The following is a 25562-nucleotide window of genomic DNA, read 5'->3' on the forward strand; positions in this document are numbered from 1 at the left end:
TAATACTGACCATTAAAATATTGAAATATCTTAGTACTATCTAAAAGTTTCCTAAAAACTTTCTTCTCCTGGGTTTCCCTATTAACCAGCAACAACAGAGTTAATACCTGGAATAGAGAGAGATCACTAGGACCTTAAGTGAGTGGGCTTCTTTTTTGATCCCCAGGGCCTGGGTATGTGCTAAATGTGGCTCTATCACTAAGCCACTCTCCCAACCCTCTAAATTGACTTTTTTTTTTTTTTTTTTTTTAATTTTAACATTTATTTATTTTTAATTCTCGGCGGACACAACATCATTGTTGGTATGTGGTGCTGCTGGGGATCGAACCCGGGCCGCACGCATGCTAGGCGAGCGCGCTACCGCTTGAGCCACATCCCCAGCCCCCTAAATTGACTTTTAATCTGCTTGATCAATGCTAGAGCACTACTTGGTTTTTTTTTTATTTATTTATTTATTTTTAATTTTTTTTTTTACTACTTGTTAAATATCTCACCCTTGGCTAATTTCTTGTACTACACAGACTTGTATTTAAGGGCATCCTGATTTCCAGGATCTTATAGGGAAATTGACTACAGAACCTATGTGTTGTTGATACTTTATTACAATGTAATAATAATCATTAATGACACTAATTTGTGCTTACAACACATTTTATATCTTTTGCAAACATAGTATAGGCAATAAATGCTCAATAAATATTTGTAGAAAGACCTAACTTTTTAAAAATTTCTCTACAATCTCAACACACATTTTGTCTGAAAACATCATTGTTATCACTAATTTCTAACACTTTTGCAATAAAGCAATCTCACATTCTTTTATTCAATCTCCCCAACATTCCAGGAAGTAAAATCATTTACATATAAAGGAATTGAGCTAGTTAGGTTTTTTTATTCCTTTTACATATAAAGGAATTGAGCTAGTTAGGTTTTTTTATTCATTCATCAAATTCTTGAGTGCCTAAAGTGAGATTTATTCAAGTTGGATATGAGAACTTTCTGAATTCAAGTCATTACTTTATCACCAGCTATGAACCCAAAGAAAATACTACTACTGTGTTTATTCACTATTATTATTTGACATTAGGGTCTCTTTATGTTGCCCAGGCTGCCCCTGACTCAAAAAACAACCTCCTCCTCCCCCAAGCCTCTGATTAGTTGACTACAGAGACTTCTATATTGATTTTACTGTTTATTGTTTAGTTTACTTCTATATTGATTTTACCATGCAACAGAAGTCCTCAAAAAGTTCAAATGTCATTTGTAAAATTCAAGATTACTATCAGCAGAGGCAGTCCCATTACTTTCTGTGCTTGCTACCTAAACTCACTATATAATTCCATACTTCATCTTAATTAGGTTTGACACTTGCTGAGGGGCGTTGATCAAATCACTTAACGTGTTTGAGCTAGTTTTCTATCTATAAAATGGAAACAATATTAATGCTTTTAAGTGGTCGCGGAGACAAAAAAGAAGTGGACGCTCATTGCACTATGGTTCCCAATTGTCTTCGATTTTTTTTCTTACAATGCATTCAAATGAAAAAAAACAAGCTCTTTGTTGACGAAAGGTTACAAGCTAACCATTCTTGTTCCTTTATTCTGGGGGATATGGTTTTACAGTTTGCGGCATCTAAACGTCCTCTTTATTAATTTATAGTGCTGGTAATTATCTTTAACAGCGAGCTAAGCCTGGCACTCCCCATGCCGTCCTTCGTTCCCATCTTTCTCTCCAAATCAAAACACCACAAAGCTATCTATTCCCTACAATTCATAAGCGTGTGCAGCCAAGCAAGCACCACCGCACGCCTCGGTATCCCCTGGAAGGGACCAGATCATAAAAACCCTCAGATCTTCTTCCGCTTCAATTCCTCGTCGACGCTTCCCAATTCTCGCGAGACTCCAGTTGACTCGGCTTCTGCGCACTGCACCACACTGGGAGTCGAGGCGCCAAGGGAGGGGGAGGGGAAAAGGGGAGACGGTGCAAACGGCGTGGCCGCCATCTTGTTTGTGCCCCCACTCCGCGCGCGCTCCGTTCTCCGTGACGCACGCTTCCCCCTCCCCTCCACCGTGCCCGGGCCCCTGCACTGCCCGACGCCGCAGGAGCGCGGGGGCGGCTCCTGCTCTTCCCAAGACTGCGCGGCAGGGACGTGTGAGTGTGCGGGAGTTTCAGTGGGAAGAGGGTTAGAGGGGGCGGCGGCGGGGGGAGGGGCAGCGCTTCCCGCCTTTGGCGGAGACCTCACTTCCCTCGTGCGGCCGCTGGTGCAGTTCGGTCCGGCCTGCCGCCGCCATGTTGTGTCCTCGCCGGGCCCGCAGCTGTCGCAGCCGCCGCACTCGCGGGGTCCGTGCGCCGCCTCGGCCGGGCCCGCGGGCTTTCTCCCATTGGCGGAAGGCGACGGCGGGGGGGCTCGTTCGTGATTGGTTGGTGGCGGGGAGGCCGTAGACCTGGCACCTTATTGGTCGCGCCGGCTTCGGCCTTGAGGGGGTGATGAAGGGATGGGGAGGTTGTGGGGATGTGCACGTCTTGGGGTCAGGTAGCACCGGCCGTGATACCTTACGGCACAGGCGTGGGGAGCCTAGAGGCTTTTAGGGGGAAGAAAGGGTGATGGCCTGGGAGGCACTTCGTGGGTAGTGTGGGCCACGGTCCGGGATGGAGAACACTCCTCATTCCAGAGGCGCTGTCCCTGCTTCTTGGTTATCCTAGGATGGGGGCGTACAGGCCCATGGAGACCTAGGTGTGAAAACACTGAAACTCGAGTACCGGCCAAGAGGGATCCAGGGGTGACTTGCAGCGTGACCCAGTTTTGGGGTGACCCTGAAGTCCGTAGTATGAGTGTATGGTATGGAAAGGGAGCACACTGGGGCCCGAACAATAGAATCAGATAAGGAATTTTGCTGAGAAGTGAACTTTCAAACACAAAATTTTGGGGACATTGGAGTCCAGTTACTGGGCATGGGATGTGATGGAGGAGCAGGTTAAAGGGATCCTAGGATAAATTGGCCGCGTCTTAGTAACTGTCAAGTCTAGGAGGCACAGCATTAAGTACCAGATCTATGTCTAAGAAAATTAGATATAGAAAGCATTTTGGGGAACATTTTCAGACTTGAGAAGTATATTAAGAGGCCAGTGATAGATTATTGGATCTCAGAATTATGCTACTGGTTTTGAGATGTTTTTTATGAAATTTTACTGCTATTAGAAAGATACAGGTCAGGGCCTACGTTTCCAGTAAGATATCTAGTAAATGTTAGGTACGCGATGGTTATTTGCTGAATAAATGTTGTTAGGTTCCCCTTGAAGAGGAAGAGATCAAACCAGATATTCTGGATCTTGGCTCATTTCTTTTTATATGCGCCTAAAAAATACACCCATCCCCATATGCACTTTTTTGACTAAGCAGCTCAAAATGCATATCCTTGCTGCTTACCTTAAGTAACAGGATTTATCAACATTTTCTTATTCATGTTTCTGTTAGCTTTTGTTCTAATCTAGACTTGTTAAGAGTTGACTTTTGGAATGTTAAACCTCTGTGGGTTTTTCTTTTCTTTTTTTAACATTGTTTATAACTTTTATTTATTAATTAATTTATTTTTTATGTGATACTGAGGATTGAACCCGGTGTCTCATGCGTGGTAGGCAAGTGCTGTACCATTGAGCCACAACCTCAGCCCAAATCTCTTTTTTCCTAGTTTGTTTTTTGTTAAGTGATCCTTTTTAGCTTTAGATAGATGTTATACTTGGTTGTCACAACAGTTTCAAGGAACTCTTATGGTTTTCAGTTTTGGTCAGTTTTGTGTGAATACAATTAAATTTTTGAGAGTGGGGAAAGTAGTAGAGAATGTGAATCAATGTTTTGGGGCACATTTAATATCACACTCCTGTTAGGTTGGCATTGTTGTCCCCATGTTGCAGATGAGGACATTGAGGATAGAAGGGGTTAAGTAGCTTGTTCATTGTTGTTGACTAAGGGCTTAAGCTGGAATTTGGCTTGATGTCAAAACCTATAGTTTTTTTTTTTATCTGCTATATCATACTCCACATAAACCTGACTAGTTGAATTCCCTGATGGTTTTAAATTTCCAAATGGATCATCTTACTTTTGATTTCTGAGTGTTGAATGTTAAATGTGAGAATATAATCGATAAGAATTGCACTGTTTGAAAGATTCAGACCACAGAATTGTAGCCATATAGAATATAGATTCATCTACTAAGTATTTAAATCATATCCCTTGGTATCTATTGTGAAAGGATACATTTACAAAAGAAATTGCTAGATGTTTCCCTGAACCCAGGTAGATAATGGGGAAAATTATATAGAGAGACACTTTAAGAATCTGCATTCTTTTTGGGCTGGGGTTGTGGCTCCGCGGTAGAGCGCTCGTCTAGCACATATGTGGCCCTGGGTTCAATCCTCAGCACCACATAAAAATAAATAAATAAAATAAAAGGCATTGTGTCCAACTACAACTAAAAAAATAAATATTAAAAAAAGAATCTGCATTCTTTCAAATCAAGTTCCAGAATATTTTTAATGAATTCTTTTTGTATATGGAAGTAATTTATGCAAGGCAGTGAGGAATTCCAAGTGCATAGTGTAAAGAGCTCACTAATGAGATTTTTCAGTCATTACCTATTCATTAGGATGTCGAAATACCAAGACCTATCCAAAGATCTAGTGCCTTCTTCATACTGGGATACTAATTCCGAGATATGCTTATCCTGAAAGTATGTAAAATTAAAGCTGGACATTTCAAGATATTTGCAATTCCAATTTTGCTAAGAAACATTTAAGTCAGATTTTGAGGAGAGAATAATGAATTGGAAGTCTTAATTGCTTTATATCTTATTATGATTAGATGAAGCATCCCTTATCCCTAACCTTTTATTTGCAATAATATTGCAGTGTGGCTATTACAGGCAAAGCAACAGGTAGAAATAGGGCTTGCTGTACATTTTGCACGTTGGTGATGGAAGCCTCATTTAATTCAGAACACTCTACTCTTGTACAGCTACCACCACCACCCTGCGAATTGAATGCAGGAACTTGTGTATGCTGGTAGAGTCTCTACCACTGAACTAAGTCCTTAGCCTCTTTGGTTCATTTATTAAGTTAACCAAATATGAAAGATGTGATGGCATCTATAACTTGGTTTCATTTTTACTAAGTATATACAAAGCTATAAAAACAAGCATTATATGTATGTATATGTAGTATATATGTATATTTTATTTTCGGGAAGCATTTCTTAAGCTGCCTGCTCTTTGATATCAGAGGCCACTTTTATCCCATATTAGCCCCATATACTAATGGCTGCTTAATTGATCATCCTGGAAATCTTGAACTCCCAGGAGGTCTGAGTTTAAATCATGTGAACTTTAGCTTTGTCTTCTGAACAGAAATCATACATTACTTTATACTTTATAATAGAGTGTGTCTGTGTCCTTTAGTTCTTTTATCAGATAGTTCTCATTTATGTTTTATGTATTTTGTATTTGATCAAAACTGATTCATTGTACTAGAGATACAAAGTGTTTTTCTCCCTTTATTTACAGAGAAATGGTGGCAAAGGGCAGTGAAGGCTCATGCTAGATGCCTTTTTGAGGCAACTTTGAAATTGACCTCTCTTGTCTTTTAGTTCAAAGTTATTAATCCATTTAGTGTTCTATGAATCAAACTCAGGAATAATGTCATGGTTACTACCTTTTATTGAGTACTTACATTGTACCAACTGGAGTACAGTTGCTATATTATGCTATACAGTCTGAGGTAGATATTATTACCATCCTCTTTTTATGTGTGAGGAAACCTCTTTTTCAGTAAATTACAGTGTGCCTGTTGTCCAAACTACTGAGGAAACTGGGGCAGAGTATCTCTTGAGCTTATGAGTTCAAGATCAGCCAGGACAATGTAGTGAGACCCTATCTCAAATAAATAAATAAATAAATAGATAGATAGATAGATAGATAGATAGATAGATAGCAGTAATGTGCTTAAAGTCTCATAAAGCCAGTTAGTAGCGGAGCCCAGAGACAGACAAATATCTGTGACTTTTAATTCCTATACAGTTCATGGAGTCCTTTTTTTTGGGGGGGGGGTAGTATTACAGATTAAACCCAGTGGTACTCTACCACTGAACAACATCCCCAGACCTTTTTTTATTCTTTTGAAACAGGGTCTTGCTAAATTGCCCAGGCTGGCCTCAAACATCATTCTCCTGCTTGAATCTCCCAACTGTCTGGGATTAAGGTGTGTGTTCCTGTGCAGTGTGGAGCCCTTATTTTTGTAAAGACTGTCTTGACACCGTAGTATATTATGGTAAAAGAAAAATCCTTGCATCTTAGCTCAAGAATTTATCTCACTTCTTTCAGTAATATCCTTTGTATTGAGACCCTGAAGAGTAAGATTACCTTTACAAGGTCACTTAGCTTTGCTAGGACAAAGCCCAGATGACCAGATTTGTAACCTAGATGACCAGATTTTCAGACAGGTGCTCATTCCTCTGGACAGCATTGTTTCCCTGTGGAAGCATTGACTTGATAGAAGAGATGATTTTCTCTCTCTCTTTTTTTTTTTTTTTTTTGGAGTACTGGGGATTGAACTCAGGGGCACCCAACTACAGAACTACATCCCCAGCCCTTTTTTTTAATTTTATTTAGAGATAGGGTCTCACTGAATTGCTTAGTGCCTTGCTGTTGCTGAGACTGGCTTTGAATTCTGGATCCTCCTGCCTTGGCCTTCGGAGCTGCCGGGATTATAGGTGTGTGCCACTGTGCCCTGCTCAGACACAACTTTTAAGTGGCAAGTTTACCTTATTCACAGGAGGGGAAATGGCAGAGGACATTATTAAGGTCACAAATGACCACTTTGGGGTTTATTCCAACCTCAGGCATACAACCTAGGAAGAACATTCCTTAGCCAGCAAGTTGTTCTTTTCCATTCTATTCTTTTTTTTTTTTTTTTAAAGAGAGAGAGAGAGAATTTTAATATTTATTTATTTATTTTTTAGTTTTCGGCAGACACAACATCTTTGTTTGTATGTGGTGCTGAGGATCGAACCTGGGCCGCACGCATGCCAGGCAAGCGCGCTACTGCTTGAGCCACATCCCCAGCCCTATTTTTTTTTTTAATATTTATTTTTTAGGTGTAGATGGACACAACACAATGCCTTTATTTTTATGTGGTGCTGAGGATCGTACCCGGGTCCCGCCCATGCTAGGAGAGCGCTCTACTGCTGAGCCACAATTCCATCCCGTGCATTCTATTTCTTGTTCTCAGGTGAAACTGGTTGTGAGTTATCTGTTGTCTTATAGTCTCTCTTTTCAATTTGTTTATTCAATTTTTCATTCATGCACTGTGACAAGTTGGGAAGGTTACATTAAGTCATTTTATTTATTTTTCTGCAGAGATTCAAAACACCCGATGTAATTTAAATACATTAACTGAAGGAGGAAAGAGAATTTAAAAACTTTAGCCTCAAACTACCTTGTGAACATGGCATTGTAGTTTCTGATTTTGGAGTCAATCCTAGGAAAGAATGCAGTCTCTATGGTGCATTTACCCTCTATTTGCTGTGGCAGGTTCTTCTTTTTTTTTTTTTTTTAAGTCGTAGATGGACACGATACCGTTATATTGTTTATTTACATTTTTTATGTGGTGCTGGGGATCGAACTCAGAGCCTCACATGTGCTAGACAAGCTCTCTACCACTGAGCCACAATCCCAGCCCAACTTAATCAGGTTCTTAACTTGAGTCTCAGTTTCTTCCTTTGTAAATTGGTGGTAATAATATCACCTTTCATTATGAATTATTATTATGAGAAATTAATATAATAGTAGATGGTAGGTTCCTGTCACTGAGTGTACCTTAATGAGAAAGACGTCATTTTCTTTTTGGAACTTCATAAAATCTGCCCTGACAGCTAGTTACCACTTCCCTGATGAGGAGGCCTTTTGTAATTATCTGCTCTGTTATATTCAGTAAGATTTCCATATTGGGGGACAACCACTTGATATGAGAGAAATAATCTTACATAGTAGTGCTTTGGAGCTGATTTTCAGTGGGCCAGTGTGAGGTTACTCTTAAACTTTGAATGCATAAGAGGTAGGATCATTTGTTTCAGTGAAAAGTTGTTTCATGATTGGGTTAATCCCCAGGTTCTGGTAATGATTCTGATGAAATGAAGACTTTTTTCATTTTTGATAAAAACAATGATTATTAAAATCTCAAAACGAGTGTATCCTTCTGTTTGGGGAGATTTGCCTTATAGTAATTTTTAGTTTTCTTTTTAAAGGTAGAAATTGTCAGTTGGAGTAGGGCTGTTGGTTTGACTGGTATGATTTATAGTCACCTGGGTAAAGTTTTCTGACATAATCATGCAATGGAAAAATATCTCACTGCCTGCAGAAATTTTTGCTAGGTTGCAAGATTGTTGCATCTTTCCCACACTTCATATTTTAGCAGTGATATACCTGATAGCAATGAGAGAATATCAGAACTTACAGTATAGGGGTTGTATTTTCCATTTTGGTTATTTCCCAATCTGTAGACAGATAACTTCTGAATTAAGTGCACTTTTATACAGTGAAAACTTTCTAATGGACTTCAAGGTGCAGTGTAGAGAGATGTATTAGAGTCTAATCTTTGCATTCAATGTTTCTAGAATAGATTTAAATTAAAGGTTCAAATCTTCATGTCTGAGGTAAGTAAGGTAACCTATTTAAATGAATACTCTCCATTTAAAGCTGACAGTATATTTTTATATCTATGATTCAAGGATTGCTCTATTCTTAAATACATTCATAGATATGAACCATAAGTAGTGAAGCACCATAAGTATGGTGCTTCAGTAAGAGGAGAAATAAGATGATTCATAGGAAAAGATATTAGAATATAGAATATTTTTGTATCGTGTCACTGATCTAAATCTATGAATTACTGAAAGTTTTCACAGTACTTAATGACTATTATTCCTATACTTAGGAGCTGCAAATTGTAATCTAAGCGAATTGAGATCCTTTGCTCAGAGATACGAAAACATATCCTCTCAATGCTGCCATTTTTTTAAATATATTTTTTTAGATGTAGATGGACACATACCTTTATTTTATTTATTTTTATGTGGTGCTGAGGATTGAACCCAGTGCCTCACACCTGCTAGCAAGTACTCTACCACCAAGCCACAAACCCAGCCCTGATCTGTCCATTTTAAAGAAAGGAAGGAAGAAAGAACAGATAAACTAATAAAATGTATGTCAACTGCACAGTTGAACATCTTTGCACTTTTAATTGTCTTAAAAATTATTACTTACCTTGAAAATAAGTAGCATAGAATTTGCTAATTATCAAATGTCAAAGTTTAGGAAGAGAGCATGCTTGGTTGGCACTAATTTGAGAGGCAGAGGATTGCTATGTATAGTGCTATTTAATGTGACTTTCAGTAGTACTAAATTAAAAAGGATTCTGCAATCTGCATTTGGGGTAAAAATTGGGAGTTCATAACCCACTTCAATCTAATGTATGAAATATAATATGTCAAGAACTTTGTAATGTTGTGAACAACCAATTAAAAAAAAAGAAAAAAAAATTAAAAAGGAAAACCCCATATGTGTAAAACTCTAGCTACTTTTCAGGGTTGTCAGAAAAGATGCGCCTATCATCTTTTCATTTCACTAAATTTTTCCAATATAATGGTTAAAGTAAAACATATTTGTTTATTATATAATAATAACAACAATAGTAATAATCATTATTTTTATGATATCAGAGATTGAACCAGATCCCCTCTTCCACTGAGCTATATCCCCAGTCCTTTCTATTTTATTTTAAGTCAGGGTCTCACTAAATTGCTGAGGTAGGTCTTGAACTTGCTATCCTCCTGCCTCTGCCTCCCAAATCACTGGGATTACAGGCATACCTGGCAGTTTCAGAATTATTATTCAGAGCCTTTGTGCTCATATGTCTTATGACCCTCCAAGAAGGCGGATACATTATGCATTGTCAGTAAGACTAATTTGGCCATGGGACCCTGTTTATGAGAGTACCTAGTAACACTACATGTTATGACTGGTATGTAGTGGGGCACAATTGAGCAGTTCTGTTGTAGTCTATGAATCATTTTGTATAGGATAGCTTGGCTAATAGTAGAAAAGGCCTTTTCTGGAAACAAGTGTCAAAACTGAAATAGACTCTTAGGGATGAATGTGTTTTCAAATGTCATCTGATCCAGTTAATAATAGCAACCGCCCCCCCTTTATATTTTTTTAAGTTGTACCTGGACACAATATCTTTATTTTGTTTGTTTATTTTTATGTGGTGCTGAGGATTGAAACCTCAACATGTAAGAGGTAAGCGCTCTGCCATTGAGCCACAACCGCGGCCCACAACTTCCATTTTTTGAGCACTGATTTTTTTTTTTTTTTTAAGCAGGCAAAATGTTGTTATTCTACATGGATTATTAAGTAACACAGTAGGTTACCACAGTCTTAATGATTTATCTTCTTAATATTTTCCAGTCTACTTTTCAACATCCTCATTACTCTCCACTATTGTTTTTCAGTAACTAGATTATTGCAGTATCCTGTTGTCCCTGATATCTAGAGTGCTATCATTTTCCCCTCCTGGTCCCTTCTCCAGCTTATTCTCCCCATATGCCCTAAATGATCTTCTAATAAGGTAATTCTGATTGTAGCAGTTTATGCTTAAACTTTACAGTGGTCTGCTGGACTGGTGACACACTCTTGTAATCCCACCAACTCAGGAAGTTTGAGGTGAGCCTGGGCAATTTAGCAAGACCCTGCCTCTAACATTAAAAATAAGCCGGAATGTAGCTCAGTGGTAGAGCACCTCTTGGTTCATTCTCCAGGACCGAAAAGCAAGCAAGCAAACAAAAAAACTCATCAATGCCTTACCATTATCCTCATAATAAAGGTGTAGTACACCTTAGCCTTGTCTATCCCTGTTTACCTAACTTTATTCCTCACCTCTTGCCTTTGGACTGCTACCACAACAAACTACAGCCCTTCCAGCTTTCAGCTGCTTTAAGTCAGCTCCAGGCCTTTACACACGCAGCTTACTTTGTTTTAGTAGGGGAACCATTCTTAAGATTTTAAATCTCCCAAGAAGCTTCCCCTGACCAGCCTGAAGTTTAGACAATTTATGTTCTGTAGCATTGTACATTGGCCCACGTAGCAATATGATTGCCTGTTTTAACTTCCTTGTGATAGACTTCAATCTTGTTGAGAAGCAGAACCATGTCTTCCTTAGAATCCAGAGCTTAGGTAGCAGAATGCCTATATTTATTGACTGACTGCAATAGGGTTTTAAGTAACTAGCACCATTAGGGATTAGATTCTAAGTCTTTCTAGCCACAGAGACTGGGCTTTCTTTCTGGCTGCTCCTTATAGCTACTCTTTCTCTTCTTGCTTTACATGTCTGTCAAATGTTGACACAGCTTGTGCCTACCGACCCCATTTGTAACTTTTGAGACAGCATGTGCCATCTTTGGACAGCTCTAAGAGCTGAAATAGAGTAATTATCCATGCATTTTTCTTAGTTTATGCTTCAGAGATTATAATTTATTTTTTAAAACAATTTTGAATTTATAATTTACCAAATGTCCCAATTCATTAATTGATTGATTAATTTACTGAGCACTAGTACTATATTCTTGTATTCTAATGATGCTCATTGCTCAAAATGTTTCTGGGCCTTCTTTGGGAATTGTCTTCAGAACTTCTGTCAGATTCTTTTGAAAATGTGTTGACACTTTTTTCTTTTAACTTTGAGGTAGATATGATTTGGGAAATAACTTATAGTTGTTCAGGACCAAGTCAGGTGAAAAACATGTGTCAGAAATTGTAATCTGGCAAGTCTTGGTTTTCTTTGATTATGATCTTTTAAAAATTCTAATCAAAAACTTAAAATGGGAAGATGACAGTAAAACAAAAAATCTGAAGCAGTAGACTCCTGTTCCTACATGGTTCTTTCTGTTGATTGTGGTTGCTCCTTTAGACAGGACATTCACTCTCCAATTTTCCTCAATCCTGCTCCTGTTTCACTGATCCTGGCTAAAGCCTTGTTTAGTTTATATACTTGTGCTAAGCACTGAGGATATATGTGGTTGTAAGAAAGAGACAGTTGCGGGATGGGGTTGTGGCTCAGTTGTAGAGTGCTCACCTAGCACTTGTGAGGCCCTGGGTTCCATCCTCAGCACCACATGAAAATAAATAAATAAATAAACAACGGTCATTGTGTTCATCTACACTAAAGAAAAAAATTTGGAAGGAAGGAAGGAAAGAAAAGAAAAGAAATGAAAGAAACAGTCGCAGTCAGGTACACACCTGTATTTCCACCAGCTGGGGAGGCTGAGGCAGGAGGATCTCAAGTTAAAAGCCAGCCTCAGCAACATCAAGGTGCTAAGCAACTCAGTGAGACCCTGTCTCTAAATAAAAATACAAAATAGGGCTTGGGGATATGGCTCAGTGGTTTGAGTGTCCTTGAGTTTAATCTCTGGTAACTCCCCCCACCATCAAAAAAAACGAAAAAAGAAATAAAGATACAGTTGCTAACTTCAAGAATCCTTCTTACATGTTACAAAGTATTTATAATATGTGTAAGCACTGTAGTAAAGTCTATATAATAGATAATAATTGAGCACCTACCAAATTCCACATGAATGCTTTCACTTATCTCAGCACTCCTCTGAATTGATGTATTTTTTCCATTTTACTCATGAAGAAATAAGCTCAGGATGGATTAAGTAACTTGGCCAAGATCATACAGCTAGTAAATAGGTAGCTATGATTTCAGAAATCTGTCTTCTGACTCAGAGTATTAGTTCTCACCTTGCCTTCTTTGAGGGCACTGAAGCTTGAACATTGTAACCAGAGTCATTGGTTTTCTTTTATAGTGATTGATTGTTTTTTAGGGTGAGAAGATGGAATTGTCTAGTGTAGAAGGGTGCTGATATTCAGGGCCAGGGAAGAATGGGAGATGGAGTCCCAGAGATCCCATAAGGCTTTTAGTCCACAGTAATGATAGACTGGAGAAGAGAGAGCTATAGTGAGTGAATGGATCAGGCTGCCAAATTGAAATTCAGGGTAATTTGAGTTCCCTTCCCACAGTGGCTTGAATTCTACTAAGGTAACTGTTGAGAAATAGGAGTTGAAGTGTTTTTCTTGCAGACTGCCAAGAACTAATAAAAACTATGCCAAAGACCTTCACAGAGTGTCAGGGGACAGGATTGGTTTAATCTGGTACATCAGAAACATAGTTGAAGGGCAGATTTGTGGAACAATAACCAGACCTCAGCTGGGATTGGTGGTGAAAGGTATGGATTTCCGGCATAAAAACTGGAAAAGATTTTTAGTAGCAGCTGGGAGTCCTCCCACACTGCCCTTTATAGCTAAGAAATTGCTTACTGCAGGATATGCTGGGGATAGAAGAGACATTTCCTCAAAGTAGCTTTAGGGCCTTATGTAGGTCTTGTCCCTTTTTGCTTCTTAGCCTCTCGAAGCAGGATTGGATGACATTTAGCACTTCATACTATCAGTATGGCAAAACAACTAAGCACTTGGGAGTCAGGCAAAGCTAGTTTCAAATTCTGGCTACTCGTATTAACGCTATGACACTGAACTAAGCCTAAGCCTTGGTTTGCTCATCTATAATATACAGATATCACCATCTATATTACAAAGCCACTGTAAGAATTAAATGAGGTAACATATGTAAAATAGATTGCATAGTGCTTGAATAAGCACTGAAAAAAATATCCTCTGTGATGTCAAAACCCTGTAACAGTAAAAGCTGACATTTGATATGATTACCCTATGTAAATTAGTTAATCCATCAAGCCATGATATGCTTTTAATATGGTATTCACTAATGTTTTATCTCTGTGCCACTCCTACCCCCTTCACCATTATTAGATGTCCCTCTGGCTTTCTGTAGACAGTTTTGAAATGCCACTGCCCAGGCCACCAGCTTCATATGTTACTCCTCTAACTTTTCTGTTTTCATTACTTTGTTTTAAAATAAAGTGCTTTGTCCTGATGTAATCTGTGCTTTTAAAATTACCACGAACATAGTGAAAATGCCATTTAGAAATCCTGCAGACTGTTCTATGAGCATTGGTATCACTCCTGGTTACCGTTAAAAGAAGCTATGTTTTCTTTGGATTAACCCTACCCAGTTTCCTTTTTCTTCTTTTAATGCTCAACAGAATACTGAAGGTAGTTAATCACCACTCTCCAGCGTGCACATATTGCTGCTTTGGTTTACTGCCTCAGGATTATCTTATAGACATCACTGATGGCCAATCAGAAGCAGTTAAATTACCTTAAATTTTTTTAAAAAAATGGAACTCTGACAACCAATAAGAAATCCTTTGGGTGGGAACTGTAACGACCTTTTCCTTTGATTTTAAGGACAATTCTAAATTTGCAGTATCCTGTTTTGGAAGCACACGAGGCCCTATTACATCTACTGTATGCATTTGCAGGCCATTTCCAATCCTTAAGTTCCTGGTAGTTTGAAGTCTGAATCTGACCCCTGTTCTGCTTCTCAAGGTAACTTTAAAACAGGAAGTGTACAAAGGAGGTAACTGATGACGTGAACAGCCAATCGTGGCTTTGTGTTCTTAGCTGATAAAGCAGCTCAGCCAATAGGATGGCTCTGGAGGCAAGGTTTGGTGTCAAATAGCAGGCTAGATTGAATGCCTTTGACTGTTAAAGTGGAAGGAGGCTGCAGGGTTTCATTGGAGCCTCGGAGTTTTTCACTGAGGCAGGGGTCAGCTGAAAGACAAAGAAAAATGGCGAATAGTTTGTTGGGGGGTGGGAGGACAGCTGTTCGGGTTTTCACTGGAGTGGACATTCCAGACTCAGGTTTCTGCATCTCCTGCTGCTTTTGTTTCCTCCGTCCTTTTGGGGGGGGAGGGATAGGAGTGACTTAAATTCTCCCTGTCCGAGGAGATATAAATAACTACATGTAAAATTAATGCAGTTCCCGGTAAGTTTAATTCTTTGTTTTGTGTTGAAATGATAGAAACTGTTTAGCTTCAGAGAGTGTAGACAAGTTGCACTGTTTCAGAAAATGGCCACTTTACATTCCAGGCATACCTTTTGGTGCACCTAGAATACCTTGCTCGGTTTAGATTTTGCATGTCCTTCAACTAGGATTTCTTTTCCTAGTTGAGTATTGACAAGATCAGGTACAATAAGAACTAATCATTTTTCAGGGGCACACAGAAGCATAGCACTTTCTTTTTTGCATTGGGTAAACTTAACTGTTTTCCAAATAATTTTCCTTTGTTCAAGTGCACTGAAGCTTTCCTACAGGATAAGCTGAGGTTTTGTAAGAGTTTTCCTATTTCCGTGCACTTTATTGACATCTGTGTTTTCAGAGAGAAGCCACACTATGGCTATTCGAAATTTGTGTGAAAATAGAATTTGCACTGATGCACGTTCTTAGGATGAAGGCCCACATGCCAACGTGAAATTCTCCCATAACTTTCTTGATCTACCTGTCTACCTCTAGATTCTCTTAAGTATTTGTTTATATAGTATTAGTACTTGTTTTAAAATGCACATTTTAGCTTAGAATGCCGGTTAAAAACATGCTTCTCCAGTTACATCGGCAGTGACAAAAGCAAATCGTTTTCTACTAATTTCAAACATTTTGTCAAATGTTGGTTTGGTTCTTTAAAATATTAGAAAAATGATTTTCATTTTCAGCATGAAATATTTAAAATCCTAATTTATCTGTATTTTGTAAATAGCAAAGTTAGCCCACTATCTTTTGCCCTTGATATTTTTCCCCCTTTAGGGGTATGGAGCTAGATTGCTAATTAGCAGTCAGTCAGTTCTTGTGAATAGGGAAATATTCGATCCCATGTACTAAGATTTGTAAAACATGATTTTAAAAGATAAATTCTTTGTTTTCTTTTTATTTGAAAACATGGGATGAAGGTCATTGGAACATTTCTGCAGCAGACTCAGTGTGAAGTAGTGAGCCAGCAGCACTCTGTGGATAGGGAAAAGGAGCAGGCCCTATTAGAGAAGTTTGGAGGGTGTTGATCTGCCTTCCCTTGCTTCCCTTGAGTAAAGGATTTACCTGAGAGGATCCTTGGGGTTTTAGATTTTGTGTTCTTCTAGTTGGGGTGGTGTTAACACTCATAGTTCTAGGATGCAGGCCTCTGTCGTTGCTCAGAAAAGTGACCTTGAAAAACTGCCGAGGAGTTGAAAGATTGAAGGACAAAGTTTGTTTATACAGATTTGGACTGAAAAGCTCTATTTAAGATGAAAAGAGACTGTACTTCTGATGTTCAGGTCTAGTGGTTAGTAGGAATCTGTTATAGATTCAAATTATGAGTTTTTAAGCAATCAGACAATGGGGCTGCATTCATTCTCTCTCCCACTCTTCTTTCTTCCCTTCCCCCAGCAAAAAATTCTAAATCCTTCTGGTATGATAGTTGAGTGAACTGCCTAGCAGATTCAGAATTCTTTGCACGCCACCTTGTCTTTGTAATCTAGAGGGTTCTTAGTGAAGAATGGTATTTCAGGAGTTGAAAGTAGTTACATTTGTGAAACTCCTTTTAGAAGATTGGAATGCTATGGTTAAGAAAATATTCATTCTGAGAATTTAAGTCCTAAGAAAAATATGTGTTAAGCATTACATTTTAAAGTGTAAATTGCTTTAATTTAAATGTGTTTTATACGGGTTTACATTTACATTTCAGGTTTTATAAATGATTTTAAAGTAGTTGTAGATACTGAGTGACCTTATTGACTCTGGGACAGGAAAGGGAGGTAAAAGTAAAGGTGGGGTACAGTATGAAGCCAAGATAAAACTCTTTATAAACTTGACAACTTTGCAGATTTAGCTGCTTAGAAAGGCATCTAGCCTAGATTCTTCACCCTTTTAGGGTCAAGGACTCTTGGAGAATCTGATCCACTACCTGGTAAAGTTGACATAGGCAAGCCCATGCAAAGCCTCTGATGACTTAGGATATTTTCTGGTGTTTCCTCATGTTGAATGCTGTTTATATGATCCTCTCATATAACAGTTTAGACAGGTAAATGTTTCCTAGAGAAATGAAGAAAACTATTTCTAGAAAGAGCAAAGTCCTTCTAAAGCTGATTATAATTTTGACTGGGGGGTATATGGGAGAGTCTTAGATGGAGTCTGAGATTTGGACCAGTGTTTACTCTAGTAACAATATTTTGAAGCAGCACAATGCAAGCCATTTAAAGACAAGAAACCTGTGTTCAAGTTCCATTCAGTTCTATTGCCAGCTTTGTGACCTGGGGTAAGTCAGCCATTTAATGTCAGCTTTCTCATGTGTGAAAAATGAATCTAAGAATAGCACCTTATTTAGAGAGCCTTGAATGAGATATGTAAGTCAAGGGCTTTGAAAATTATTAATTGCTGCATAAATATTATTTGTATTAATCTAAACTAATTGGAGAAAATTGTGGCATCCAAAGGAAACAATTGTAATATTTTAATATGTTTACAAAGAGGTTTGATACACATGCCTTCACTGCCATGTTCCTATTTATACTAATAGGACCCCCTCTATTTAATGCATATATGGAGATTACCAAACCTTTATTAAGGGTTCTATGAAAGAATTTAAAACCCTTTGTCAAAAATTTAAGGGCTCCAGAATAAGATGAAGTGGGAGTACTTTTTTATAGCATTAGATTTAAGAACCTCTCAGAATAAAAACTGAACGTCTGTTCTGATTGGATACTAATATTTGAATTATAATGCAGGTAAATTGTAATGGTTGCTTGGTATTTACCAAGCATTTTTAGTTTGTGCACCAAATATTTATAAAGTAAACTGAAGCCATTTTTTTGTTTGCTTTGTAATCATGTGATCTTTATGTGTTCAGGTATGGGAGGTAGTTATCACTTGCAGGGTAGTAGCAAGCGAGTCAGTGTTGGGATGAAGACTTAAAAACATTGATCCCACTAAAATCTGAGCGTTACTGTGAATTTCACACTGTGATACTGTGAGATACCTCTCTAACAAATGGTGGAAACCCATGTCGGTTTCTTTCACATCCATTTTACATGCCTAGGGTTCTCTATTTTAGGACTTCATCACTGCTCCTTTTCCCCTGCTGTGGGGTTGATATTTTGTGATCTACTTGATTTCTTATCCTATAAGTCACTTCCATCAGTCATCATTAATGTCTTCCTCCTTTCCGAGTATTGAAAGAATCATACTTAGAATGAGATTTGGCAAAATTTGCATTGCCCTCTCCAAATTAAATTTCAGTTCAAGGGATGTGTGTGTCAATAATCGTAATCATGGTGGGTTTTTTCCCTAAAACAAAATGAGGTCTCCATTTAAAGAAGCTGTATACTTTTGTTGGGGCTTCAGAAACATTCTTGAAGCCTTCATTGAATCGCATTATTTTTGCCCATTTCTATCCCCAATGATACAGAGTTTTGAATAGTCCTAAATTATGCTGATGAAATAATTTAGGGACCTAGTCTATTTCCTTTCTTTTCCTCTTTTGGTACTGGGGATTGAACTCAGGTGTTCTTTGCCACTGAGCTACATCTCTACTCCTTTTTATTTTTTATTTTGAGACGGGATCTCACTAAATTTCTAAAGCTGATCTCCAACTTGCAGTCCTCTTGTCTCAGCCTCCCAAGTCACTGGGATTATAGTTGTGTAGCACTGAGCTCCACCTTGTTCTTTTCTTGTAAAAGGGAAATCGAGGCCCAAAGAGATTAGTGCCCTTATTAAGTAGGCTCTTTCAGCTTTTATGTGGTGGCTGAACTGTGCAAGATCAGATTCAACTCTCACTCAATTCATTGCATGTTCATTTTATTCCTCTAGGTTTTTACTTTTTATCTTCTATGTTTTTTTTTTCTTTTGGTATATCCATACAGGCTTACTATTTGGATATAGAAGGAACAGAGAGAAGAATAGGCCATGGAGGAGGTTCAGAGGTTTCCACATGGAATCTGTTAGTTAAGAAAGTCTGCTGTGGCAGCAGACTTGGCATCCCTTTTGGGATCTGAAGATCTCTTGCCTCAGCCAGTTCCTTATTCAGAAAAGTGAAAATCAGCTAGGAGGCTAATGGTGCCCACCTGGTTGAGATATTCCAGAGAGTTAGGTTTCTTTTATGCTGTACAAGGAAGTGAACAAAGCTACAGACAACACCTGTATGCCAATTAGAGTTATTTAATTATTCTATTAATACACTTCAAGAACAAGTTTATTCTAAAATAACTTTGGGTCTAGTTTTTCAAATAAGTCCTTAAGCTAATCTATATTTAATAAAACAAAGATCCCAAGGTCATGTGAAGCATTTGACAAGGCTAAAATAGAAGTCACTGTTTATGTATTCCCCAAGTTATATTTTAAATGATGCTCACTTTACTTCTTCCCACTAGCAAAGTGGTATTTAGTTTGTGTATGTGTTCATGTGTATTGGGGTAGTTGTGAATTTTGTGGTTTTTTTTTTTTTTGCAAATTTTGAAAGACTGTCTTGAAAAAAAATTTAAATTTTCTTATCACCTTCCTGCATTTGAACAAAATAGTTTTTTTGAGAGAATGAGGAATCAAACAACGTAACTTATATATTTTAAGTCCTGAAGTGGACTGCTATTGAAAATTATATGACACAGTTAGATGACATGTAACTCATGTCTGCATTACACAAAAGTTTCAGTTTTGTTTTCACTGCATCAGCATTGGGCCCAGCTCATGGGGACTTGGGTTCAGATTTTATCTGTGGAATAGAATCTTATCTATTTCTCCCCATGGCATACTCGAACCAGACCCTACTGTTCAATAGCTTTCCAAAAGTTCTTCTTAGAGTATTATAAAAGGGCTACTGAAGGAAAAAAGTGAAGATACACTCCAATATAAAGAAAGAACCAAAGAGAAAAAAACCTTGTAAATGTTTAACTTTAAAGTGCATAACATAGCTTGTGACCTTGTGTTACTTTGTTCAAAGGAAGAAAAAAGACTAAAATAAAATGACCATAGCAAACTATAGTGCTGATTCACATAGTTATCCTTTATTCTTGGAAGTACTATCATTTTGGTTCATCTCCATGGTTTCAGTTACATAGAAAACTAAAGGAAAGATCTGCTTGACTGGAAATATTCAGATAAAATTAATTTTTTCTTTATGTACCTAAACTATATAATTTCTACCTCGAGGAAAGTTGGATCCTTTATACTTTTTTTTCATCAGTTTACGATACATGTGGTTTTTATGTGGAGACTTAAGAAATGTATACATGAGGCTGGGGATGTGGCTCAGTGGTAGAGTGTTTGCCTGGCATGCATGAAGGCTTGGGTCTGATCCTCAGCACCCCCCCCCCCAGTATATGTGTGTGTGTGTGTGTGTGTGTGTGTGTGTGTGTGTATACACACATATATTATGTATAATATGTACATACATACACAAATGTTTACAAGTAAAATTTTAATCAGGATCTAACAATAGGTAGGGAATACTGATGTTGTATATCAAGTGTTAGAAACTGATCTGAAAGGTGCAGGTAAAGCATACACAATTCAGAAGAAGGAAGACCTTGCTTTAGAAATAAGGAAGGCAGTTTAACTGGATGTTGGACTTTCAGAGGTAAGAACTAGGACATTCTGGGCATAGGGAATAGCAGAAGGAAGGTCAAGATTCACAAAGTGTAGCTTGGGCTGAAGAGAGCAATAAATGAGCCACTCTGTTTAGAGCATAAGGAAATGAGTTAAGGACAGGAATGGGTAGAAAGAGAAAGAAGTCTGGAGAAGTTGGGAGGTCTTGACTGTTCACATATCAACAGTCTAACTTTGGTGACCATTGACTAAAGAGTAGTAGACTATCAGAGCTGTGCTGTTTTAAAATTTATTACATATCCTTATGTAAAATGAATTTGAATAGAAGATGCTAGAAACTTACATGGAGTTGACAAGGGCCTGAAGAGAGATAGTGGCAGTATGAGGAAAGGTCAGGAGATGGACACTGTTGCAACACTATTACTACAGAATTAGGCAGTTGACTAGAATTAAGAAACAGGAGAAAGGATTCCAGGAGATTTCAAGCCTGAGTGACTGACTGAAACAAAAAAGTTAGAAGGAGCAAGTTTGGGGAAGGAAGACAGATTTGAGTTTGAGCATGGGGCGTTTCAGTTCTGGGTAGCTTTGTGGTTGGAAATGTCAGGCAGTTTATACATTCAGGATTGGACCTTTGGAGAAATATCAAAATTAGTAATGTATATTTGGAACTTAAACTCATAGAAGTTATAGCTGAACCTGGAGGTTAGATGGGAAAGAATCAAGGGAGAGAATGGGCTGAAGAAAAAAACTTTGGCAAAGATGGAAACAAAAATGGTTAGACTCTAAAGTTAGAAATCCAGAAGCACACTCATTGGCATGTTCTAGGTCAGTGTTGTTGTTTTGATTGTTTTCAGAGTGAGCAGCTCCCATGGGGAAGTTGTGTGTGTGTGTGTGTGTGTGTGTGTGTGTGTGTGTGTGTGTTTAATTTTAGTTGTTGATGGAACTTTATTTTATTTATTTATTTAGATGTGGTGCCAAGGATCAAACCCAGTACCTCATACGTGCTAGGCAAATGCTCTGCCATTGATCTACACCCCAGCCCATGGAAGTTGTGTTCTTATTCTCAAAAGTAACTTTTGTTCATTTTGTTCAAAACTAGAGAAGATAATTCTCCTTATTCAGTTAGCAAGGTAAAGGTGTTATTATTAGCCTACATCTTCCTTATAATAATTTGAGCACTGTGTGTACATGATTCATGGTCTTAAATAAGTATAAGTTCAGGCTAAAATATGTCAGAAGCTAAAATTTTCTGTCTGTGTCTTGACATGTGAAAGATTAGAGAAATAATAGCCCCTAGAATCTCATGGCCTTTACTTGTTCTGAAGATGCACAGATATTTCCTTGAGATCTTATTCAGTAGTTCTTTGAGATTAGATTGTGTGTGTGTGTGCACATATCATCATCTAATGCAAGGATTAGATTTCTGAATTGCATTGCAACTTAGCAAGACCCTGTTCGAAAATAAAATATAAAAAAGAGCCTGGAGCTGTGGCTCAGTTGTTAAGCATCTCTTAACTACATTCAATCCCTAGTAATAAAAAAATAAGAAAATAAGTATGTAGGAATTTGTCAGTCTTAGAAAATAACTTACAGCCACATGATCATGATAATACCAATGAGTAACACATACAGTTTATTACCAGGAATGAGACTAGCCTCATACAGCAGATTTACCAGTATTTTTCAGTATAAGGAACCTATATTTGGTTTCTAGGCTAAGTATGTTGTAATTACCTTTAATCAAAAGTAAAGAATGAATGAATAAATAAATAAAGACAATAAGAAACTTTTTACTAGAGAAATAGTGATAAATTTCCAGCCATCCTGCTTGATTATTTATATCTTTATCTCCATGATTATTTTCTTCGGTTAATTAACTGGCAATGTGGATGCAATACTCCTGAAGGTAGTTAAGCTGTGTAATAGTATATGCAATATTTATGTTAAGCATAGTACTGTACAGTTAACAATGTAATTTAGTACTCCTTCTCTTATATGGTATTTAACCTATGTAATAAGGATTATCATCCTCATTTCGAGGGTAAGGAAACAGGAGGCAGAGTGGGATGACACTGCATTGTACCTTGTTCTGTATATTAATGAATAGTTTATAACTGTCTGTTTAATGAGACTAATTCCTCCTCTCATCTTCCCTTTTCTCTGCAAATTTTTTCCCTAAGAGGCACACATTAAAAAAAAAAAGTAATTCCTCTAGAGTTCTCAGTCTTACATTATATGTCTTCTTATATATACTTATTATAACAGGAAAAAATACATCATCAAATTGATTTACTTTTAAAGCTTTTGTCAAAAAGGGTGATTAGAACAACTTTTCAGAACAAATCATTGTTCAAATGGAGTTTTGTACAATGAGTATTACCAATGTTTTTGAAATTGCCTTTCATATTCCTAAATTCACTCAAGTTGAATAAATAGTTAAATTACTTTTTTCAAAATAGATACATGGCTAGAGTTAGGAGTTCTGTGGTGTCCCTTAGCTATGCATATGCACATTTTGTGGTATGTATTAGCTCCTAAGTTTGTATTCTTGACTTGAAACACAGATTGATATTTTTAGGTGAGTAATATTGTTTTTAAATAATCAGTTGTTTCAGGTTTTCTAGTTGTGATTTATAATATAAACTTTGCTTTACCAACTAGTAAGGTAGTAAGAACAAAGGATTTCTGATTTCTTGGAGTGAACATTGTCAGCTCTATTCACAATGTAGCAGTAATTATAACTTTGAAAACTAAACAGAGTTTAACTGGGTGATTCCTATTCTAAGTGTGCAACTTTGGAAGTACCTCTAATAAGGTTATTGGGTTAAGGATATTCTGAACTATAGTGAAAGTTTACCAGGTCCCCCAAAGTGAACTGAGTTTAGGTGGTCTAGTTCTACTCCTTGAAGAAAACTACAGTTTAACTACCTTAAGTTTTCCAGTTTTAATTTTTCTGCCTTGAAACATGTAGGAATCTTGCATTTTGGCATTTTAGAGTCCTTTTTTTCAGCACCCCCCCCTTTCTCTTTCATCTCCCCCTAACCCCAAGCAGAGGGCAGAATTCACTGTCTGAGTCAGCAGAATCTATACAGCTGAATCAATACAGCTAGGCTCATATTGCCATTCTTGTAACATCCTCCAGGTTTTTAATTGAGAATTCTCTACCTCCCCACAGATTTTAGAATGATTAACTCACTGATATAATTCTCTATTTTCCAGTGCAGCCTCATATTAGATAATGATCTATATTTGTGCTACATTTTCTAAAGTAGAGCATGTTTTCTATCCATCCCCACTCATTTAGAAATCCAATCTTCCATTGGATTTCTGTACAAAGATTGCTGTACAACTGAACACAGGTACTTAAGAATGTCCCTGTTTGCAAATTTCAAAGAAAAGAACACAGAGTGAGGCTAAGAATTTGTGAGCTCTTAAAATAGTTCTTGAGGAGCTTGTGTTTGGTCATTTAGTAGATATGCATTAAATCCCCACTATGTGTAAGTCATGTTTGCCTTGAGGATGTGCCAGAAACAGTTATGTAAGAACTGGGGAGAAGATATGAGTATGGAAATTTTAGGCTTAAAATATATGTCAAAATCATAATATGATACAAGTCTAAAAATGCTACTTACAGAAAGAAACAAAATTATTTATTTATTTATTTTTAGAAATAGACTAGATTAGATTCCAGGAACAGTTTCTTGGGGAGAAAAAAAAATGAGCTTTCACTACTAAATGTTTAATTTTCTTACGATTGTACTTAAAGGCAAGCTTCTTACCAATGCAATTCCCCCCAACACCTTAAACATTGGTTATAATTCATGAAATGACCTCAAAAATTGCTGGTTTTCAGGATATGTTTTCCCTACTCCAGAATCTTGGAGAAATGGAATCAACAGAGTTCTAGTCAAAGCTCAAAACAGAATCTTTTGTTTGGATGGTAGAACCAGGTAGGAGGGTGGGGAGCTGCCCTGAACTCCACTTTTCCATATCTTCTACAAGACAAAACATCCATATACTTCTAGTTTATGAAAGTTTGAGGTGTCAAATGAATCATGTTCTAAGAATTTAAATGTTTTTGGATTATTCTGGAGGGGAAAAACCTCCATATCTACTGATCATTGATGTTCCTAGGGATTTGAATTTGAAGCATTCCCACTCATTTTCAGCTTTAGTTCTTTGCTTATATGGAACTTGAACATTCATTCTAAGTTTAGTAGTTTAAGGGACTTTTGAAATTATTTCATATTTATAAAAAAGATGAGAGAAGATCTTTCTCTGTTTTAATAGTATTAGTATTTCCATATATCTGAAATGTTTTTTAAAGGAAATACAAATGATTAAATTATTTTAAATTATTAAACGATTAAAAAGAAAACAAGTAATTTCAATGACAGAAATGAAGAAGCTAGCTGGGTCATTTGCTGCAAGTCCTTAGGCTTGGTACTGTACCTGGGACTGTTCAAGCCAAAAGTAGTCTTATCTACCAATTCTGAGCAGTAATGATGATATGCCATCTGACATTTCTATGAAGCTCAGTGTTTTCTGAGACCTTCTGACATGCATTGCCCTGATTGTGTGTTGTGACTGATGAACAGTGGCCCTAAAAAGTTAAGTGTTATTTGCTCAATATCATAAACATATAGTTGGCCAAAGAGGAAGACCCCCAGATCTGATAGTTTATTAACCTTGAACTTTACTCCCCGCCCCCCTTAAAGTGGAGTATTCAGAAGTACTGCTGATCCAGCTAAAATCATGCAAATGGAAAGGATAAAAGAGTGGCAGTGTGTGGAAAGAAAGACAAAGGAGAAATAGGGGAAGGATGCTTATATGATAGGGCATAGTGTCATTAGCACTTCTCTTCTGTGATTGCCACAGGGATGTTGGGAGCAAGTGGATAAAAATGATCTTTTGGCCTAAGGACTTTTAAGTCAGTGATTTCAGCTAAGATCACTCTACTCTCTGAACAGTTTGAA

The 25562-nt window shown here is 37.5% G+C and overlaps 1 protein-coding gene across 6 annotated transcripts in view; it reads left to right on the top strand.

Moving 5' to 3' along the window:
- The first annotated feature begins 1919 nt into the window (after positions 1–1919).
- The window catches only part of Nfyc (nuclear transcription factor Y subunit gamma), a 62617-nt gene continuing 38974 nt past the window's right edge, over positions 1920–25562 (top strand). Inside the window, exon 1 of one of the 6 annotated variants that reach the window (XM_078026021.1) lies at positions 1920–2151. The gene's annotated coding sequence lies outside the window, so the exon portion shown is untranslated. Of the gene's footprint in view, positions 2152–14728; positions 15007–17286; positions 17306–25562 lie in introns of those variants that run through there. The other 5 variants (XM_021735993.3, XM_040288453.2, XM_005317872.5 and 2 more) reach the window with 5 other exon arrangements.

The sequence above is a fragment of the Ictidomys tridecemlineatus genome, chromosome 11 (assembly GCF_052094955.1).
Source record: "Ictidomys tridecemlineatus isolate mIctTri1 chromosome 11, mIctTri1.hap1, whole genome shotgun sequence".
NCBI lineage: Eukaryota > Metazoa > Chordata > Mammalia > Rodentia > Sciuridae > Ictidomys > Ictidomys tridecemlineatus.